The following is a 20,431-nucleotide window of genomic DNA, read 5'->3' on the forward strand; positions in this document are numbered from 1 at the left end:
GTATAAATGTTCAATATTAAAGTTAAAACAATATAAATAAAATAAATGATATCTGTTTCGGGATTTGCAGAGCATTTTATTCAAAACTAAAATAATACAAAGTGTATAATATTACTGTGATATTAATGAACTTTTTAATAATATACACGTACTTTATAATAAGTATAGAGTTCAAATTATCATTGTAGCAATATTTATTGCAAGCGCCGTGAAATTTTCAATAGGCATTTTTCCACAGTAGGAAGTCTTATCGTACGACAATGATAATATTCATAATTTATCAGCCACGTTATGAGTAGACAATGCGCAGGCTCCGTGTACAAAAAAGGAATTTTGGAATCAACGAAGGCTTAACCGTTGATCCTCGATGCAGTTGTCTTTTGGCCGTCCACAGTAACAGACCTCTCTTCTTGAACCCCTCTCCTAAACTCCTGATTTACTTTACTTTGGGCGTGTACGATTAGTCGAAGAATTTAGCTATATCAAATTCGATTTCTTTTTAGAAAAAGAAATTTATCGGAACTTGGTAAGTGATCTTCAATCAATTTTATTATAACATTAAATTTACCTTTACTATTAAATTAGAGTTGAAATTGCATATTTAAACAATTTTTGTATTGCCATTTTTTCAATAATTTTCTTTATATGCATTTATGTGAAAAGGAAAACAAATAGAGAAAATTTATTTTAATATATATATTATATATTACTATATATTATTATTATATACTATTATATATTATTTTAATATATATTATATCACTGGCGGATCCGGGGGGGTTTGGGGTTAAACCCCCCTCCCCTCTTCCAAGTTAAAAAAAATCAATTTTGCTAGATTCGTTTCAAGAATCTTAATAAAAAATGCATTAAAGCAAGTCAAAACTCTCCTCTATTATCGACATCAGAATCCGCTAGTGTATTATATCTATAATGGTTGGATTTAATATGGGTAATTTGAATTTTGCTCTTTTATAAGCAAATCTTATGCCTTAACAATTCCTTTTGTCAAAGTGCTGTGTTTGATACTTATACACGCATAGTAATTATAACGCAAAAATTGTTCAGATTACGATTAACTTGCATTATAATCGTAGCGGGACCAAATAATGCGAAACGTTCGAACTCCATGCGCGAGTAAGACTAATAGACATAAATTTGCGGCACCTTTTTGTGTAGTAAACGTATCGAAGGAATAATCATTAATATTTTACATTGTAATTCTCATTTCCTTTATAGAGCTATTTTCCTTTTTTGCAATATGTATTCAAAGCAATATGTATGCAAATGTGATATATAAAAACAATGCTAATTTAACAATTCAAACTTATTGCAAATAACTGATAAATTATGTTAGTTATTAAAACAAATAATATAAATTTATGTATATAAATTAGATTAAATTTTATAATTTACTTCTTTAAACATTAATTTTTTTTTATTTATAATGTTGTGAAATTAAATTTATATAACTTCAGATTTGTACGTATAGTAATTATTAATAAAATTTTCAGAGACGAAGATATTATATTGATCGTAAGTGCTGGAAGTTTAATAAAAACCACACACAAGATGATGGGTTTCAAAATAAACTTTTTATTCATACTTATTGTTCTTAATATATTTAGCATGGAATACTTATGTCAAGCAAAGAAAGAAAAACGTGAACTGCCTAAATGTAAGTGTTTTATTTCTTTTACGTTGAACACGCACAGTAATCATTTATTATACTTGCTAATATAATACTTTTCATATTATTTAGAAAATTTAAATTGTTAATAATTATTTAATACTATTATTTAATTATTTAATTATATTTAGTGATTATAAATTGCCATAAACTGCAAAAATTTGAAGTTGTCAGTTTTAATTTTACCAATAATAAAATCATAGATAATGATTAATTTTATCAATAATAGATTGATAGAATAGATAACGTACATAAATTGATATGTATTTTTTATAGTTGAATTGAATGCGTTATGATTTAAGTTCTTGATCAATATATATTTTTTTTACAGTGTGTGGTCTTAATTTTGACATTGGTTCTTGCTGCGGGCAGAAGATGAAAATGAAAAAAGAAGTTCAATGGAAATTTTATTATGTGCCATCTAAGAAAGATTGTCATATTTTCAAGTACTACGGCTGCGGAGGAAATAATAATAGTTTTACAAATTATAAAGATTGCATAGAAACATGCAAATAATAGTACTCTATATATCTTAACAGTGAAGAGTATTTTAAATCTATTCGAGAATATAAAATTCTTTAAAACATAACATTATTAAAGTTTTCCTATATATTGATATGTATTTGTCATAGTTGGATATTGAGTTTAAATTAAAGTACTAAATGGAAGATCTTGTAAAGTTTTTATAATATACTTTTAAAAGTATTTTTTTTTTGCAATAATTGACTGTAATAAAATGAATTTTGCGAATATGTATATGAAATATGTAAAAATATATATGTAAATAAAGGATTAAACTACTTAATTTATTATTTCTTATATTTTTCATTATAATGCCATTTTTTAAATACGACATATAATAATATAATAACAGTAAGACATATAATAATTTGAATAAAACATAATCAGTGTTTAATTAAATATTTCTTTAGTTTAAAAAATATCATCTTATATGGAATTACCGTAATTGTATTTCATTATTATCGAACTTATTACACACACGCAACAAAATTATTGTGTTCTATTTTTTTATCCGAATATTTAACAAACAATATAAACTTTTATGTGCTTTTTGAATATGTATTTTAAAAAGCACATAAAACTTTATACTGTTTGTTAAATATTTAAATATGTATTATGTTTTCAAGCTAAATATTATTACAACAAAGTAAAAAATGAACGTAGAGTATTGTGTGGGACATTGTGATAGGAATGCTAACGAATCCAATAACGTTAATACCGGTAAGCTTACCTTCTGTCGAAAACTACATTTTTACGTGATTTTTAAATGGAAATGTAAAATTGTATAAAATTCTCATCACACAGATATTCATACAAACTCTTTAATTTTATAAGAATTAACGGTAACAAAATTAAATCTGTCCAAATAAATGTGTACTACAGAAACTGAAAATTGTTTTGGTTTTTACTTAAGTTTTTTTATTATATTATTTATTTTATACTGTTTATTTTACCATATATTTAATATACAGGGTGTCTGGCAATAATCGCCCCATCGGTTATATACAGGTAGAGGAGGTCAAATCGAGTAGAAAAGTCCTTTACCATTTTTTAATTTTCATAATAAGTACTGAGTAATTAACGAAAAAAGATCGGCGAATCCGCGCGAGTAAAGCGCGCGCGGTGAGAAGGACGTCCCACTGCTACGCGATCACTAGGACACAAGGATCTAGCGTTACGCGCCGCTCGTATGTTGCCATTGTCATTTGTAGAGCGCTCCTCCCAACGCTTCATCGCGCGCCTAGTGATCGCATAGCAGTGGGATGTCCTTCTCGCTGCGCGCGCTTTACTTGCACGGATTCACCAATCTTTTTTCGTTAATTACTTAGTACTTATTACAAAAATCAAAAAATGGTAAAGGACTTTTCTACTCGATTTGACCTCCTCTACCTGTATATGACCGGTGGGGCGATTATTGCCAGACACCCTGTATAATACTATACGCAATAATCTAATAACATCAGAACATGTAATTGTATTTAAGAACAATCAATGTTTTTTCAAATTCCTATGTAATTTTTACATATTATATTGTTTCTATCTATTTTCTACATGGGCAGAACTGGGTAGAGCGTTCCATAATTTATAGACGAAATTAAAAGCTCTGCAAAATATAGTTCCAATTTGTTAGAAACGAACTATTAAGTTCAGTCTTAAAGTTAAAATAATATATAAATAAGACAAGTGATATCTGTTTAGGGACTTGCAAAGCATCTTATTCAAAAATAAAATATTACGAAATGTATAATATTACTGCGATATTATTGAAATTTCAAATAATACACTTACCTTTTAATGAGTATACAGATTAGTTTATCATTGTAGCAATATTTATTGCAAACGCCGTGATATTTTCAATAGGCGTCTTTTCGAAGCCTTACCGCGCGATAGACGACAACGATGATGTTCACAATCTATCAGCCACGTTATTAGCAGACAATGCGCAGGCTTTGTGTACAGAAGAGGGATTTCGGTATTGACGAAAGAACGATCGCTATCTTCTACGCTGTTGTCTTTTGGCCGACCACAGTAACAGATGTTTCCTGAATTCGCAATTTACTTAGGCACGTACGATTAGGCGAGGAATTTAGCGAATTCTATTCTTCTAAAGAAAAGAAATCTATCAGAGCTTGGTAAGTACTCCTCAATCAATTTTATCACAACATTAAGTTTATTGTTACTATTTAGTTAAAGTTAATGTTACATATTTAAACGATTCTTGTTTTGCCATTTTTTCAATAACTTTCTTTATATGCATTTTTGTAAAAAGGAAAACAGATGATATCGAGAAAATTTACTTTAATATATATTATATATTACTATATATTATTATTATATATTATTATACATATATAATTTTAATATATATTATATCTAGCAAGGTTGGATTTAATATGGGTAATTTGGATTTTGCTCTTTTATGAGCAAATTTTATGCCTTAACAATTCTTTTCGTCAAAGTGCTGTGTTTAATACTCATACATGTATCGTAATTATAACGCGAAAATTGTTCAGATTACGATTAAGTTATATTATAATTGCAACGGATCCAAATAATGCGGAACATGCAAATTCCATTCGAGCGAATAAGACTAATAGACAGAAATTTTTGGCATCTTTTTGCGTAGTAAACGTATTGAAGAAATAATTAATATTATTTTACATTGTAATTTCCATTTCCTCTATAGAGCAATATTTTTTTTTTTTTTTTGCTATATGTATGCATATCATAAATAATAAAAAATATTAATTATACAATTTAAGTTTATTGCAAATCACTGATAAATTATGTTATCTATTAAAACAAATAATATAAATTGATGTTTATAAATTAAATTAGATTTTATAATTTACTTTTTTAAACGTTAATTTTTTTTTATTTATGATGTAATTAAATTAAATTTATATAATTTCAGATCTGTACGTACAGTAATTATTGATAATAAAATTTTCAGAGAAGGAGATATTATATTGATTGTAACTGCTGGAATTTCAATCAAAACCACACACGAGATGATGAGTTTTAAAATAAACTTTTTATTCATACTTATTGTCCTTAACATGTTAAGCATGGGATATCTATGCCCTGCAAAGAAAGATAATCCGCCTCCTAAAGTGATACCTAAATGTAAGTGATCTATTTCTTTTATGTTGAACACGCACAGTAATTATTCATTATACTTGCTATTATAATACTTTTCATATTATTTAGAAAATTCAAATTGTTATAATAATTATTTAATACATATATTTAGTTATCATAAACTGCCATGAACTGCAAAATTTTGAAGTTGTCTGTTTAATTTTGCCAATGATAAATTGATAGATAATGATTAATTTTATCAATGATAGATTGAAAGAATAGATATTTTATTGTACATAAATTGATATGTACACGGAGAAAATTTTATATCAAAAATTATTATGTACGGTAATAGCTGCTGACCATAAAAAAATTATAAAAATTTTTACTATATTTTTCACATGTGAAACATACTAAAAATGTTGGGTCCGCAGTTTCATGGTCCGCGGTTACTGCTGTACATAGTAATTTTTGATATAAAATTTTCTCCATGTACTATTTATAGTTTAATGTATGCGTTATTATTTAAGTTTTTGCACAATATTTATCTTTTTTTTTAAGATTGTAGCCTTCCAGCTGACAGCGGTTCTTGTTTCACAGAAGAAATGGTATGGAGAGCAGGATTTAAATGGAGATATCATTATTGGCCACCAACAAAAGATTGTTATATTTTCCAGTACGGGGGTTGCGAAGGAAATAAAAATAATTTCGTAGATTATGGAGACTGCATGCATACATGCAAGGAATAATACTCTCTATACCTTAACAGTGAAGAATATTTTAAATCCATTCAAGAATATAAAATTCTTTAAAACATAACTTTTTTTAGGGTTTCCCATGTATTGATATGTATTTGTAATAACTTCAAATTAAGTTTAAATTGAAGTACTAAATAAAAGGCTCTGTGAAGTCTTTATGAAATATTTGTAAATGTGATTTATTTTTACAATAAATGACTATAATTAAATAAAATGGATATGTTCGGATATATACATAAAATATGGAAAAATATATATTTAAATAAAGGGTAGTACTTCTTAATTTAATATTTTTTATATTTTTTATTATATTGGGCATCAATACTACAAATAACAATTTAATAACATTATGGCATATAATAATTTGAATGAAACATAATCAGTGTTTATTGAAATATTCTTTTAGTTTAAAAATTATCATTTTATATAGAATAATCAAAATTGTACTAAATTATTATCAAAATTATTACACACATGCAACAAAAGTGTTGTATCCCTTTTTTATATTTAGATGTTTAACCAATTGTATAAAAGTTGATCTGCTTTTTAAATGTGTAAGGCATTTAGAAAACAATTTTAAATAAGAAGAATTAAAATTTCAGAATGTCCTAACGTTATCTACTATTTATGAGTAGATAAATATTATAATAACTTGATGTTAAATAAATTACATTTTTATGATGTCAAATGTTCAATCAAATGTTTAATATATCGATCAAATGTACTCTGGTCAATCGTATATCAGGATTAAGTTAGCGTTGGGGATAAAAATACTTCTATTGAAACACACGCCAAATTGTCGCTTTTAATTGCTCCTTCGATATTCTCCAGGCAATATTTAAATGATAATGTAAGACGGTATAAAATTTTAATATTCAGATATTTATACAAATACTTTATTTTTCTAAGAAGTAACTATAACAAAATTAAATCCGTTGAAATATATGTCTAAGAGAAAGTGAACATTTTTTTCGCTTTTATTTTCCCTTTTTTATTATATTATTTATTTCATATTGTTACACACATTTATTTTACCACATATTAAGTATGCATTACTATATACAATAATTTAATAACATCAGAACATGTATTTTTAATTAAGAATAATTATGAATAATCCATGTTTCTTGAGATACCTATGTAATTTTAAAACATTATATCTTTCTATCTATTTTCTGCCTGAACTGGACAGAGCGTTCCATAATTTATAGACGAAATTAGATATAAAAGCTCTGCGAAATATAGTCTCAATTTGTTAGAAGGAAACTATAATGTTCAATCTTAAAGTTAAAATAATATATAAATAAAACAAGTGATATCTGTTTAAGGATTTGCAAAGCATTTTATTCAAAATTAAAATATTACAAAATGTATAATAGTACTGTGATAGTATTGATATTTTAAATAATAAACGTACTTTATAATAAGTCTACAGTTCACTTTATCATTGTAGCAATATTTATTGCGAACGCCGTGATATTTTCAATAGGCGCCCTTTCGAAGAGTTACCGCACGGTAGTCGACAATGATGATGTTCACAATTTATCAGCCACGTTATTAGCAGACAATGCGCAGACTCTGTTTACAGAAAGGGGATTTCGGAATCAACGAAAAATCGATCGTGATCCTCGATGCTGTTGTCTTTTGGTCGACCACAGTAACAGACGTCTCCTGAATTCGCAATTCACTTAGTCACGTACGATTGAGCAAAAAATTTAACCAACTCTGTTCTTTTTAAGAAAAGAAACCTCAGAGCTTAGTAAGTGATCTTTAATCAATTTTATCGCAACATTAAGTTTACTTTTACTATTCAGCTAGAGTTAAAGTTACATATTTAAACAATTTTTGTTTCGCCATTTTTCAATAACTTTCATTACATGCATTTTTGTAAAAAGAAAAACAGATAATATCGAGAGAATTTATTTTAATATATACTATATCTAGCAAGGTTGGGTTTAATATGGGTAATTTAACTATTGCTCTTTTATAAGCATATCTTATACCTTAACGATTCTTTTCGTCAAAGTGCTGTGTTTAATACTCATACACGCATCGTATCTATAACTCAAAAATTGTTAAGACTACATTTAACTTATATTTTAATCGTAACGGGGGAAAAAAAATACGAAACGTGCAAATTCCATTCGAGCGAATAAGACTTATAAACAGAAATTTGCGGCACCTTTTTGCGTAGTAAACGTAGTGTTGAAGAAATAATCAATATTTTACATTATAATTTTTATTTCTTCTATAGAGCAATATTTCTTTTTTGCTATATGTATGCATGTAATAAATAATAAAAAATTGCAATAATAGTAATTTGCTAATTTTGCAATTTAAACTAATTGCAAGTAACTGATAAATTATATTATCTATTAAAACAAATTATATAAATTGATATACACATTAGACTAAATTTTATAATTTACTTGTTCGATTGTTAATCTTTTTTTTATATTTGATGTTATCAAAATTAATTTATAATTTCTTACTTAATTTATAATTTATAATTTGGGATCAGTACGTATACTAATTTATGATAATAAAATTTTCAGAGAAGGAGATATATTGATTATATTGATTGTAACTAGAAATTCAACCCAAAGAACACACGAGACGATGGGTTTCAAAAGAAACTTGTTATTCATACTTGTTGTTTTCAACATGTTTAGCTTGGGATACCTATGTCAATCACATCCACGTGAGCCACCTAAACGTAAGTGTTCTATTTCTCTTACATTAAACATGCACAGTAAACTCTCATTATTCTTGCTATTATAATATTTTTCTATTATGTAGAAAAGTCAAATTGTTATAATAATTATTTAATACATATATTTAGTTATCATAAATTGCCATCAGCTGCAAAAATTTGAAGTTGTTTGTTTAATTTTACCAATGATAGATTGATTGATAATGATTAATGTTATCAATAATAGATTGATAGAATAGATATTGTACATAAATTGATATGTATTTTTTATAGTTTAATGCATGCGTTATAATTTAAGTTTTTGCACAATGTATATCTTTTTTATAGATTGTCAGGTAGACTATGACTCTGGTCCTTGCTTCTCGGATGAGATGGAAATGAAAAGAGAATTTGAATGGAGATATTTTTATTCGACAGCAACGAAAAATTGTCATAATTTTATGTATGGAGGCTGCGGAGGAAATAGCAATAATTTTAAAACTTATTCAGAATGTCTTACAGCATGCAATCAATATATGCATTAACAGTGAAAAATATTTTAAATCCACTCGGGAATATAAAATTCTTTAAAACTTATCATTTTTGAAGGTTTCCCATATATTGATATGTATTTGTAATAATTTTATATTGAGTTGAAACTCAAGTGCTAAATGAAAGACTTTGTGAAGTCTTTATGAAATATTTGCAAAAGTATTTTATTTTACAATAAATGACTGTAATGAAATAAAATGTGCGGATATGTATATAAAATATGTTGGAAAATATATGCATATAAAGAAATGTACTCCTTAACTTATGATTTCTTATATTTTTTATTATATTAAGCATTTTTTTAATACTACATATAAATATTTAATAACATTACAGTATATAATAATTTAAAGAAAACATAATCAGTGTTTAATTAAATATTCCTTCGGTCTAAAAAATATCATCTTATGTAGAATTACCGTAATTGTACTTAATTATTATCAAAATTATTACACACATGCAACAGAAGTGTTGCATCCTTACTTTATATTCAGATATTTTACATATTGTAAAAGTTTGATGTGCTTTTAAAATATGTAAAGTAAATAAAAAATAATTTCTTAAATAACAGGAATTTAAATTTTAGATTTTTCAAACTTTATTTGTTATTTATGGGTAGATAAATATTATAATAACTTGATGTTAAACAAATTACATTTCTATGATGCCAAATGTTCAGTCAATATATCGATCAAACATACGTAGTCAGTTGTGCATCAGTAATAAGTTAAAAAATGATATAGCATTATCTCATTGGATAATGTGTACATAATGCAATTTTTTATGTAACATTATTTATTGCAAAAATGTGAACAAACTTTTTGATCAACCCATATAATATTATGTAAAATTTAATCACATTAAAATATGTAATTTTAATTATAAATTGTCAATGTTTCTTGGGATACCTATCTAATTTTAAAGTATTATATACAAATATTATATACATTCTATCTATTTTCTACATATATTAATTGTTAACGTCCTATAGTTTGCAAACGAAACTCTGCGAAATATAGTTTTAATTGATTGCAAGCAAATTATAAAGTTTAATTTTAAAGTTAAAACAATATAAATAAAAAAAGTGATATATGTTATGAGATTTGCAATATATTTTATTCAAAAATAAAATATTACGAAATGTATGATATTACTGCGATATTATTGAAATTTGAAATAATAGACACATACTTTACGGTGAGTGTACGATTCAGATTATGATTGTAGCAAATATTTATTGCCAGCGCCGTAAAATTTTCAATAGACGTCCTTTCGAAGAGTTACCACACGGTAGTCGACAACGATGATGTTCGCAATTTATCAGCCATGTTATTAGCAGACAATGCGCAGACTCTGTTTACAGAAAGGAGATTTCGAAATCAACGAAGGATCGATCGTGATGTTTCTCGATGCTGTTGTCTTTTGGCCGACCACAGTAGCGGACGTCTCTTAAAATCGCAATTTACTTGGACATGTACTATTAGGCGAGGAGTTTAAACATTTCGAACTCGATTCTTCTTAGGAAAAGAAATCTATCAGATTTTGGTAAGTGACTTTCTATAAATTTTATCACAACTTTAAATTTACTTTTACTATTTAATTCGAGTTGAAGTTATTTAAACGATTCTTGTTTCTCTTTTTCTTTAATAACTTTCTTTATATGCAATTTTGTGAAAAATAAAACAAATAATATCAACAAAATTTAATTTAACATATATTACATCCAGCAAAGTTGGATTTAATATAGATAATAAATTTTGTTCCTTTATAAAGCAAATCTTATGCGTTAACAATTTCTTTCGTCAAAGTGCTGTGTTTAATACTCATACACGCAATTATAACGCGAAAATTGTTCACACTATAATTAGTTTATGTTTAAATCGTACTAGACCAAATAATGTGAATTGTGCGAATTCCATTCGAGCAAATAAGATTAACAAAAACAAATTTGCTTCATTTTTTTGCGTAGTAAATGAGTATCGTAGTAAACTATCGTAGTATTTGAGGAATAATCATTAATATTTTACATTGTAATTCCCATTTCGTATATAGAGTTATATTTTTTTTTTGCTATATGAGTGTTTCAGTGCTAGAGTTGCCTAAGCGACAATTTCTTCGAAATGAGATATTGATGTCCAAAGTTAGACATAATTTTTAAAATCACAACCTATCTGATAGAAATAATTTCTAATCTATCTGTTGTGGGAGGTTATCTAGCCCATGTAAATATGTTATTTAAAAATTATACTTAATCTAGAAATGAGTTCAATAGAAACAAACTTAGAGGCAAGTTTAACCCTAAAAAAATTAGATTTCAAGTTATAAAGCGTGAAGTAGGCAATGTTTAAACAAGTTAAAATTAAGGTAAAAAATAATATTCCAAACATTATTGTTATTATTATTTATTAAACTTACAAAAAAACCATGCTGAATACGCATATAATAAAAATTAAACTTAATTAAAATTAATTTAATGAAAATTATACGTATATAATAATTATTAAAATAAAAATAGTTTTAATCACTGTTCTCATCTGTTACATCCATCATCTCTGGATTATTCTGTTTTTTACCTTCTACTTCAAGGCTTCGATAAAAGTTGTGAAATATCGGTGGAATGTATTTCAATAAAGACATTAAGTCTTACTATTGCAATATGTGTGCAATTATCGTTGAAAATTAATTAAAATATTTATTACAAAATTTTGCCTAACTTTCTGTATTTCTTACAGATTTTGAAAAATTCTAAGAGACAAACTTGCCTAATCCACACATAATTTTTATTATACGCGAAAAAATTATTAAAACAAAAAATTCATTGATAAAATTATAAATATTACAAAATAACACACATGAAGAATCCAAATTATCATAATCAGGTTGATAATCTTTGTCAACATCTCTGCAATTTTCAAGAATACAACGAACGGTCTCAAACTGACTGTTTATTTGCAATGTTTATTAAACAAATTTTGTTGCGTAGGCAACTATGGCTCACAATACTTACCTGTTACTTAATTGCCTAACCTTACCTGTTACCTAATTGCTTAACCTTTAATTAGATAGCAACACTGAAAATGACTATTATAAGGGATAAATTAATTTGGTACACATAGAATGATCATTTGCAACAATGCTGTACAAAAATTAGCAATTAAAAAATGTTGTCGCTTAAGCAACTCTGGCACTGAACCACTCATATGTATGCATGTGATAAAAATAAAAAATGCTAATTTTACAATTTAAACTTATTGAAGTAACTGATAAATTATGTTATCTATTGAAACAAAATAATATAAATTTATATGCACAAACTAGATTAGATTTTATAATTCACTTGTTCGAACATTAATTTTTTCTTTATATTTGATGTTATCAAAATTAATTTATAATTTCTAAATAAATTTATAATTTATAATTACAGATCAGTACGTATAGTAATTATTCATAATAAAATTTTAAGAGAAGGAGATATTTTATTGATTGTAACTGCCAGAAACTCAATCAAAAGGACACACGAGACAATGGCTTTCAAAATAAACTTGTTATTCATATTTGTCGTCTTTAACATATTTAGCATGGGATATCTATCTAATCCAAAATCACTTTCGATTATTTCTTCGCGACCTAAATGTAAGTGATCTATTTTTTTTACGTTGAACACGCACAGTATTCTTTCACTATACTTGCTATTATTAGAGTTTTCATATTATTTAGAAAACTCAAATTGTTAATGATTATTTAATTCATATATTTAGTTATCATAAATTGCCATCAACTGCAAAAATTTGAAGTTGTCAGTTTAATTTTACCAATAATAGATTGATAAATGATGATGATGCGTTATGATTTGAGTTCTCGCACAATGTAGATCTTTTTTACAGATTGTTTCGAAAAAAATGTCTATGGTGCTTGCCGTTACGACCCGACGAAAATCACGCCGTACAAAAGACGCGAACCTGTCATGGCATTTGAATTTTCCAAAGTTACGGAAAATTGTGAAGGTTTCGAGTATTGGGGAGAAGATAGAAAAAATTGCGGAGCAAGTAGAAATAAATTCGATACTTATGAAGATTGTATGCGACAGTGCAAAGAGTTTACTATTTTTGACATTATAAAAGGATCGAGATCAATAAAATCAATGATAAATAAAGATTATTTACATCTTAACATTTTTGAAGAATTCCCAAAGTTTGATATCTATGTCCCATTTAGTGATTTGTAATAGTTTTATGTTGAGTTTAAATTGAAGTCCGAAATGAAAGACTCTGTAAAGTTTTTAAAATATTTAGTCTAAAATATATAAGTCCTTAAAATAAAATACTTATAGAAGTGTTTTATTTTTACAATAATTGACTATAATAAAATGACTGTAATAAAATGAAATGTACGGATATGTATATGAAATATGCAGCAATATATATGTAAATAAAGTACTTTTTAATTTAATATTTTTTATATTTTTTATGATATTTGGCATTTAATACCACATATAACAATTTAATAACATTAAGGCATATAATAATTGGAATAAAACATAATGAGTATTTATTGCAATGTTTTTTTGATTGTATAAATACCATGTTAAATAGATTTATCGTAATTGTACTTAATTATCAAAATTATTAAACACACGCAACAAAAGTGTTGTGTTTCTTTTTTATATTTCGATTTTTAACAAATTGTATATAGTTTTATGTGCATTTTAAATATGTAAATAAAGGCTATTAGAAAACTATTTCAAGTAAATAGAATTTAAATTTTCTAACTTTATTTATTATTTATAAGTAGATAAATAGAATAATAAATAGATGTTAAATAAATTACATTTTTATGACGTCAAATGTTCAGTGTCAATATATCGATCAAATAAAAGTGGTCAATCGTGCACTATTAATCATTTGACAGTTATAAAATGATATAACATATATTTTCATTGGATAATGTGTACATAGCGAAATTTTTAATGCAACATTATCTATTGCAAAAATGAAAATAAACTTTTTGATCAACCCAATATAATATTATGTGAAATTTAATAACATCAAAATATGTAACTTTAATTATAAATTGTCAATGTTTCTTGGGATATCTATCTAATTTTAAAATATTATATACAAATATTATATACATTCTATCTATTTTCAACATATATTAATTGTTAGCGTCCTATAGTTTGCAGACGAAGCTCTGCGAAATTTGGTCTCAATTGATTGGAAGCAAAGTAAAATGTTCAATTTTAAAGTCAAAACAATATAAATAAAATAAGTGTTATCTGTTCATGGATTTGCAAAGCATTTTATTAAAAAATAAAATAATACGAAATGTATAATACTACTGCGATATTATTGAAATTTTAAATATTACACGTACTCTACGATGAGTGTACGGTTCAGATAATTGTAGCAAATATATATTGCCAGCGCCGTGAAATTTTTAATAGACGTCCTTTCGAAGAGTTACCGCACGGTAGTCGACAACGATGATGTTCGCAATTTATCAGCCACGTTATTAACAGACAATGCGCAGACTCTGTTTACAGAAAGGAGGTTTCGGAATCAACGAAAGATCGATCGTCATTCTCGATGCTGTTGTCTTTTAGCCGACCACAATACGTCTCTTAAACTTGCAATCTACTTGGACATGTACTAAAAAACAAGGAATTTGAACATTTCGAACTCGATTCTTCTTAAGAAAAGAAATCTATCAGATTTTGGTAAGTGACCTTTAATAAATTTTATCACAACTTTAAATTTACTTTCACTATTTAATTACAGTTAAAATTATTTAAACAATTCTTGTTTATTTATTTTTTTAATAACTTTCTTTATATGCAATTTTGAAAAAAATAAAACAAATAATATCAAGAAAATTTAATTTAACATATATTACATCCAGCATAGTTGGATTTAAAATAAATAATAAATTTTGATCTTTTTTAAAGCAAATCTTATGCATTAACAATTTCTTTCGTCAAAGTGCTGTGTTCAATACTCATACACGCAATTATAACGCGAAAATTGTTCACACTATAATTAGTTTATGTATTAATCGTACTAGACCAAATAATGTAAATCGTGCGAATTCCATTCGAGCGAATAAGATTAACAAAAACAAATTTGCTTCACTTTTTTGCGTAGTAAATGAGTATCGTAATAAACTATCGTAGTATCTGAGGAATAATCATTAATATTTTACATTGTAATTCTCATTTCGTATATATAGAGTTATATTTTTTTTTTTGCTATATGTATGCATGTGATAAATAATAAAAAATGCTAATTTTACAATTTAAACTTATTAAAAGTAACTGATAAATTGTGTTATCTATGAAAACAAAAATAATATAAATTTATATACACAAACTAGATTAGATTTTATAATTCATTTGTTCAAACATTAATCTTTTCTTTATATTTAATTTTATCGAAATTAATTTATAATTGCTAAATAAATATATAATTTATAATTACAGATCAGTACGTATAGTAATTATTCATAATAAAATTTTCAGACAAAAAGATATTTTATTAATCGTAACTGCTAAAAATTCAATTAAAAAGACACACGAGACGATGGCTTTCAAAATAAATTTGTTATTTATATTTGTCGTCTTTAACATATCTAGCATGGGAGACATAATTTATGAACCAAAATCACCTTCGCGTGCCTCTTCGCGACCTGCATGTAAGTAATTTATTTCTTTTACGTTGAACACAGTATTCTTTTATTATACTTGCTATTATTATAGTTGTCATATTATTTAGAAAACTCAAATTGTTAATAATTATATTTAATACATATATTTAGTTATCATAAATTGCCATCAACTGCAAAAATTTGAAGTTGTTAGTTTAATTTTACCAACGATAGATTGATAAATGATGATTAATGTTATCAATGATCGATTGATAGAATAGATATTGTACATAAATTGATATGTATTTTTTATAGTTGAATAAATGCGTTATGATGTAAGTTCTTGCACAATGTATATCTTTTTTGTAGATTGTCACTTTGAGTTTGACCATGGTGCTTGCTATTCGAATTTAATGGAGAAATATTTCAAACCTGACATGAAATTTGGGTTTTCGACAGATACGGAAAATTGTGAAGTTTTTGAGTATTGGGGCTGCGGAGGAAATAGAAATAGATTCCCAACTTATAGAGAATGTATGGAAATATGCAGAAAGTATAATATTTCTGACATCCTTACATTGGCAAGAGTTTTAAAACCATTCCTGAGTAAAAAACAATTAAAACATAACATTTTTGAAGATTTTCCAGATATTGATATAATGTATGTCTCATATAATGATTTGCAATAGTTTCATGTTGAGTTGAAATTGAAGTACTAAATGAAAGACTCTGCGAAGTTTTTATAAAATACTTGTAAAAGTGTTTTATTCATACAATAATTGTCTATAATAAAATGATTGTAATAAAATAAAATGTACAAATATGTATATGAAATATGTAGCAATATATATGTAAATAAAGTACTTTTTAATTTACTATTTTTTATATTTTTCATGATATTTAGCATTTAATACCACATTTAACAATTTAATAACATTAAAGCACATAATAATTGGAATAAAACATAATCAGTGTTTATTGTAATATTTTTTTGGTTTAATAAATTCCATGTTAAATGAAATTACTGTAATTGTACTTAATTATCAAAATTATTACATACACGCAACAAAAGTGTTGTGTTCTTTTCTTACATTTAGATTTTTAACAAATTGTATATAGTTTTATGTGCATTTTAAATATGTAAAGCAATTAGGAAACTATTTCAAGTAAATAGAATTCAAATTTTCTAACGTTATTTATTATTTATAAGTAGATAAATATAATAATAAATAGATGTTAAATAAATTACATTTTTATGACGTCAAATGTTCAGTGTCAATATATTGATCAAATAAAAGTGGTCAGTCGTGCACCACTAATCATTTGACAGTTATAAAATGATATAACATATATTTTCATTGAATAATGTGTACATAATGCAATTTTTTATGCAACATTATTTATTGCAAAAATGTGAACAAACTTTTTGATCAACCCATATAATATTATGTAAAATTTAATCACATCAAAATATGTAATTTTAATTATGAATTATCAGTTTCTTGGGATACCTATCTAATTTTAAAGTATTATATACAAATATGATATACATTTTATCTATTTTCTACATATATTAATTATTAACGTCCTATAGTTTGCGAACGAACCTCTGCGAAATATAGTTTTAATTGATTGCAAGCAAATTATAAAGTTTAATTTTAAAATTAAAACAATATAAATAAAAAAAGTGATATATGTTATAGGATTTGCAAAGCATTTTATTCAAAAATAAAATATTACAAAATGTATGATATTACTGCGATATTATTGAAATTTGAAATAATAGAAACGTACTTTACGATGAGTGTACAATTCAGATTATGATTGTAGCAAATATTTATTGCCAGCGCCGTAAAATTTTCAATAGACGTCCTTTCGAAGAGTTACCGCACGGTAGTCGACAATGATGATGTTCGCAATTTATCAGCCACGTTATTAGCAGACAATGCGCAGACTCTGTTTACAGAAAGGGGATTTCGAAATCAACGAAGGATCGTAATGTTTCTCGATGCTGTTGTCTTTTGGCCGACCACAGTAGCGAACGTCTCTTAAAATCGCAATTTACTTGGACATGTACTATTAGGCGAGAAGTTTAAACATTTCGAACTCGATTCTTCTTAAGAAAAGAAATCTATCAGATTTTGGTAAGTGACTTTCTATAAATTTTATCACAACTTTAAATTTACTTTTACTATTAAATTAGAGTTGAAATTATTTAAACAATTCCTGTTACTCTATTTCTTCAATAACTTTCTTTATTTGCAATTTTGTGAAAAATAAAACAAATAATATCAACAAAATTTAATTTAACATATATTACATCTAGCAAGGTTGGATTTAATATAGATAATAAATTTTGTTCCTTTATAAAGCAAATCTTATATATATGCGTTAACAATTTCTTTCGTCAAAGTGCTGTGTTTAATACTCATACACGCAATTATAACGCGAAAATTGTTCACACTATAATTAGTTTATGTTTAAATCGTACTAGACCAAATAATGTGAGTTGTGCAAATTCTATTCGAGCAAATAAAATTAACAAAAACAAATTTGCTTCACTTTTTTGCGTAGTAAATGAGTATCGTAGTAAACTATCGTAGTATCTGAGGAATAATCATTAATATTTTACATTGTAATTCCCATTTTGTATATAGAGTTATATTTTTTTTTGCTATATGAGTGTTTCAGTGCTAGAGTTGCTTAAGCGACAATTTTTTCGAAATGAGATATTGATGTCCAAAGTTAAACATAATTTTTAAAATCACAACTTATCTGATAGAAATAATTTCTAATCTATCTGTTGTGGGAGGTTATCTAGCCCATGTAAATATGTTATTTAAAAATTATACTTAATCTAGAAATGAGTTCAATAGAAACAAACTTAGAGGCAAGTTTAACCCTAAAAAAATTAGATTTCAAGTTATAAAGCGTGAAGTAGGCAATGTTTAAACAAGTTAAAATTAAGGTAAAAAATAATATTCCAAACATTATTGTTATTATTATTTATTAAACTTACAAAAAAACCATGCTGAATACGCATATAATAAAAAAAAATTAAACTTAATTAAAATTAATTTAATAAAAATTATACGTATATAATAATTATTAAAATGAAAATAGTTTTAATCACTGTTCTCATCTGTTACATCCATCATCTCTGGATTATTCTGTTTTTTTCTTTCCACTTCAAGGCTTCGATAAAAGTTGTGAAATATCGGTGAAATGTATTTCAATAAAGACATTAAGTCTTACTATTGCAATATGTGTGCAATTATCGTTGAAAATTAATTAAAATATTTATTACAAAATTTTGCCTAACTGTCTGTATTTCTTACAGATTTTGAAAAATTCTAAGGGACAAACTTGCCTAATCCACACATAATTTTTATTATACGCGAAAAAATTATTAAAACAAAAAATTCATTGATAAAATTATAAATATTACAAAATAACACACATGAAGAATCCAAATTATCATAATCAGATTGATAATCTTTGTCAACATCTCTGCAATTTTCAAGAATACAACGAACGGTCTCAAACTGACTGTTTATTTGCAATGTTTATTAAACAAATTTTGTTGCGTAGGCAACTATGGCTCACAATACTTACCTGTTACCTAATTGCTTAACCTTACCTGTTACCTAATTGTCTAACCTTTAATTAGATAGCAACACTGAAAATGACTATTATAAGGGATAAATTAATTTGGTACACATAGAATGATCATTTGCAACAATGCTGTACAAAAATTAGCAATTAAAAAATGTTGTCGCTTAAGCAACTCTGGCACTGAACCACTCATATGTATGCATGTGATAAAAATAAAAAATGCTAATTTTACAATTTAAACTTATTGAAGTAACTGATAAATTATGTTATCTATTGAAACAAAAATAATATAAGTTTATATGCACAAATTAGATTAGATTTTATAATTTACTTGTTCAAACATTAATTTTTTCTTTATATTTGATGTTATCAAAATTAATTTATAATTTCTAAATAAATTTATAATTACAGATCAGTACGTATAGTAATTATTCATAATAAAATTTTCAAAGAAGGAGATATTTTATTGATCGTAACTGCCAGAAACTCAATCAAAAGGACACACGAGACGATGACTTTTAAAATAAATTTGTTATTCATACTTGTCGTTTTTAACATATTTAGCAATGGATACCTATCTAGTCCAAACTAATCTTTGTCTGCTTCTTCGCGACCTGCATGTAAGTGATTTATTTCTTTTACGTTGAACACAGTATTCTTTCATTATATTTGCTATTATTATAGTTTTCATATTATTTAGAAAACTCAAATAGTTATATAATAGTTATTTAATACATATATTTAGTTATCATAAATTGTCATCAACTGCAAAAATTTGAAGTTGTCAGTTTAATTTTACCAATGATAGATTGATAGATGATGATTAATGTTATCAATGATAGATTGATAGAATAAATATTGTACATAAATTGATATGTATTTTTT

General features: G+C 25.7%; 1 long non-coding RNA gene across 4 annotated transcripts; it reads left to right on the forward strand.

Annotated features, from left to right (window-relative positions):
- Nucleotides 1–364: 364 nt before the first annotated feature.
- On the forward strand, nucleotides 365–20,109 carry LOC105670867 (uncharacterized). Of its 4 annotated transcripts, none has more exons than XR_010889674.1 (11): nucleotides 365–526; nucleotides 1,512–1,675; nucleotides 2,019–4,341; nucleotides 5,124–5,335; nucleotides 5,852–7,807; nucleotides 8,604–8,764; nucleotides 9,089–10,837; nucleotides 12,717–12,925; nucleotides 13,177–15,008; nucleotides 15,807–15,979; nucleotides 16,301–16,443. It is a non-coding gene; the product is annotated as an uncharacterized lncRNA (long non-coding RNA). The 4 variants fall into 4 exon arrangements; XR_010889673.1 differs by having other exon boundaries at nucleotides 5,163–5,335; nucleotides 15,768–15,979; XR_001100500.2 differs by having other exon boundaries at nucleotides 5,163–5,335.
- Nucleotides 20,110–20,431: the final 322 nt, after the last annotated feature.

This window comes from Linepithema humile, chromosome 4 (assembly GCF_040581485.1).
Source record: "Linepithema humile isolate Giens D197 chromosome 4, Lhum_UNIL_v1.0, whole genome shotgun sequence".
NCBI classification, from domain to species: Eukaryota; Metazoa; Arthropoda; class Insecta; order Hymenoptera; family Formicidae; genus Linepithema; species Linepithema humile.